The sequence below is a fragment of the Lactuca virosa genome, chromosome 8 (genome assembly GCF_052849685.1).
Source record: "Lactuca virosa cultivar CGN04683 chromosome 8, Lactuca_virosa_CGN04683_v6, whole genome shotgun sequence".
In the NCBI taxonomy this organism is placed as follows: domain Eukaryota; kingdom Viridiplantae; phylum Streptophyta; class Magnoliopsida; order Asterales; family Asteraceae; genus Lactuca; species Lactuca virosa.
In genome coordinates, this window is record NC_136433.1 from 191,311,654 (window position 1) to 191,316,054 (window position 4,401).

A 4,401-nucleotide genomic window follows, 5' to 3' on the forward strand; every position below is an offset into this window, starting at 1 on the left:
TCGCGATCAGATTCAGCGTACGTCTTCCTTTAAGCTTCCTTCCCTTTGCATGATCCTGCCAAACATCAAAATGCAACCTAGTCACATCATGTATTAAGAATCAACAATTAGAAACTTAACAGAGTTAGATAGTGTACTTACCTGAAGCAGAGTCAAACATTGTGTCTCTAGTTTCTTTCAGATCTTTCAGGTAGTCAGGACAGCTTCGCTTCCAATGTCCCTTCTCTTGACAGTAAAAACATACAGACTCTTTGGGAATGGTACACAGGACTATCACAGACTTAGCCTTTCTCTCTACCATTTGGTCAAAACGGGTTGACCATGGCCAATCCCTTTCCATTGGGAAGAGAAAACTTTTCTGGACTTCCAATGTTACCATTTTCAATGTCCATGGAAGTTTGAGAAGTAGATCTTCCACCCAATTTTACTTTTCCAGTGCGCCAAAACATTGTTGATTCAGCAGCAACAAGCAAATAGTTGAGATCAATAAGAGTCATGTCGTGGTTTGTCACATAGTAGTCCTTAATGAACTTACTATATGACTCAGGTTGTGATTAAAGAACCCAGTCAACAGCCAACTTCCTTGAGACTTCGACACCTAACACTCTCAGCCTGTCGATATGTGACTTCATCTCCAAGACGTGAGTACACACACGCCTTCCATCTTCATGTTTCATTGCAAGTAGGGCTTGAGTGACCTTAAATTTTTCAAGTCTTCGAGCTTGTGGGTCAGGGAGAATAATTGGAGGAGGTGGAGGAAGAGAAGTATGATTTCCATTATCCAATCGCGGAACATCATCTTCATTAGGAAAGCTTGTTCCAAGGGATTTGGGAAGACCATAGTTGTCTGAACCAGACATCTACAATGGGATAAAATTCAATTTAGTTGATTTAAGTCCTTAATATAACACCCAATATGAAATATTAAGGCTAGGACCCAACACAATATTTTATAACTTGGAAGAGGGATTCCGTAATCCAAGCTATAAAATATTTGAAGGTAGGCGAATGACAATTCACCAATTTCCACCATGAAAACCTAATAGGGTATTGGGTTTTAATTGGACTGAAACTCCTAGATCGTTTGAGATTCATTGAACTTTTCAATGGCATGTTTAAATCTCGATTGTGCCCTCTCAAGTTTGTGACTGGGATGCCGAGGATCACAAACAAGGTGTGAATAACCATGCAAATTAACTTGGTACCCTTAATTTTATCACCTAATCGATGTGTCGGTTACCCACATGCGCTCCACCGATCTATGATAAACATTAAGTCACCCTTTGCCACTCTTACTAGTCCATGTTAGTGTGGCAGTTACCCACACACGCTCCACCAACGACTTGATAAGGTACAAAGTGTAATTTCATGGGTTAGCACCAATTTCACATTTTCCTAAAGTAACTAAGATTGGGAAGTTATAAAAGGTTTAGTTACTTTATATTTATCATTATACTTTTAATGAGAATTATAGTCCTTGTCCTACCCGTTCGGCTAATGACCCTCCACTAGTCAAGGAAGCGGTGGGTAAGAGTGTACACCCATTAAGCTGCCATTTTATAGGCAACAACCTTATACCCCCCTTATAGATCGGCTTCGTGAATGAGGCCTACTAACGGTAAGACTGACTTGCTCTTATACATATATATATATATATATATATATATATATATATATATATATATATATATATATATATATATATATATTATTAACTTATAATACTATAAAGTATAAGGGTTGAATTTTAACTTTTAAAACTCTAGGGTTTGGAATTAAAGTGTGTGTGAGACTTTACAAATTCCAAAACTTGAGGGCAAGTTTTGAAACTATTCAAAACCTTTTCATTTCTATAACTTATGAGTTTTAATGGTTTTAAAGAAAAGACTTTTGGAATTCCATAACTTGAGGACAAGTTATGGAGTCCATTAATTGGCATTTAGATCAAGAATTACACTAACAAACAATTTGCAAATAATTCCTATGATCTACTAAAACTCATAAGTATGACCATTCATATCAACAATTTCAAGAATCATATAAACATATATAAAACTTGAAAATTTGATAATAACCATTGAAAATGGATTAGCATAATAATTACCACACCAAAAACAGGTTTTAAAAGTCCAAAACAGTTTAGGGTAATGATTCTAGTCCATTTCCAGCAGAAAAACTCAAAAATCTGCACACATGGCCTCCTACTCGCCGAGTGCAAGAACCTACTCGACGAGTAGGATGAGTTTACACTTGGACTCGTCGAGTCCCCCATGGACTCGGCGAGTCCACTGAAAAGTGAACAGTTTTTCGACTTTTTTAAAGCATTTTGCATCAAGTATAATGAAAACAAGCCTAGGCTCTGATACCACTGATGAGTTTTGAGCATTCTACAACTCCTATGGTGTACATGCAACCCTAGAAACCTTGGATCTATGTTTTCTCTATTATACATGCAAATATGATTTTTGCAAGGTTCTCATCCTAACTAACATACCAAGGGGTACTTGTAATATAAAACTTAGTAGGATAACATACCTTTTTCTTGTGGTTGATTCCTTGGAGCTTCAAGAACCTAGCACCAATAATGTGGATGCCTCAAGTGGAATCACAAATCACCAAAACAACTTGGAAAACTTGAGAGAATAGTAAGCACACTAGAAATCGGCCCACTCTTGTTTACTCACACACTAGTGCCATTTCATGTGCCAAAGACCTCTTTATATAGTATGGTGGATTAGGGTTACATCCATGTAAACCCTAATACCCATGACCTTTCATTTCCATAGGATCCATGGGTTAAAAACTCCATGGACTATCCATGCAAGCTTAGCCCATCCTAAATGAACATCGGCCCACTATATATATATATATATATATATATATATATATATATATATATATATATATAAGAGTCCATATTTAATTAGTCTCTTTTGATCACTTAATTAATTCCAAATTAATTCTTGATCAATACTAATTAAATAATATGATATTAATATATTATAACTTATAATATATTAATAAATCATAAATATATTATTCTCAAAAGATTATCCATACAAATTGTTTCGGTGAAATACAACCCAAATGGACCATGCCGGGTCGGGTCGAGTACATACCAATAATAGTTATGGGCTTAGACATCTAATCCAACACACCTCACCCTGCCATCAGCTGTTGAAAAACTCCTACTAATGTCAACTAAGTACTTCATTAATACAATTACATGCAAAAAAAACTTAAATAATCCTTTGACTAAAAGACTCAACCCTACAACGGTTAGACTCAGATGAGAGGTGTGTAATATGGCCAAATTAATCACTCTAAGATTATTTAACCTTTGTAGCATGTAACATAACATATTCATCTAATAATTAACTCACATCAATACGAGTCCAACAAAGCACAAAGCAAGCAGCATTCGTGCAGTAGAACTCTATAGGCCACCAAACATAAAAAGGCATCCTCCTAATAGGCATCTCTCCTAATAGGCATTCTATCATGAAACCCTGAACATATCATTATGCTAACTTCTAGCATGCAAAACAGTCCATAATGCATATAGCATATCAACATTTAGGAATCACTTACTTGAGCTCGGCTGATTGCACGCATCTGATGGGTTTTTTGCATAAGAACAATCCTATGTGCTCATACAAACCCTAATGCTTGGATCTAGGTTTCTCTATTGTACATGCAATGAATCCAAGACTTACAAACTCTAGATCTATCAAATAAGAACTGTAATAAGGGTTTAGTAATTACCTTTGATTGTTATATAGCAATAACAATCAATCCTTGCTTTGATTGGCTTCAGAAAGCTTAGTGCCTCAAGTGATGCACCTCTAATGGAGTCACAAACACCAGTAAGCAACTTGGATGAAGAGGGGGGAGAGAGGAGGCACCAAAAACGACTGGAAACCCTAGAGGAACTCTTAGCCACGTTTTTGGGACATAGGGGTCCTATATATACATGTAGGCTATTAGGGTTTGCAACTAGGAAACCCTAATCTGACTGCTTAAGCCCTAAGCAATCCAATGGACCATTCCAGAAGGCTCTTGGACGATTTCTTTATGGTCCTCCATATAGAATTCGCCCATTGCCATCTAATGGATCCTAAGCCCAACTTTGTAACTATCTCATAATTACAATATCAGTCCCCTTAATTTAATTAATCTCTTTTAGTCACAAAATTAACTCTTAATTAATTCTTGACTAATATTAATTAAACTATATGATTTCTCCTTTAATATATTATTCTTATAATATATTAATAAATCATAATTAAACCTTTCTCTCCTTAATTCATCCTACATATTGCTATGGTGAAGGCAACCCAAAAGGACCATGCTCATAATCGGGTCAACTACATACCAAATAGTTATGGACTTAGACACTAA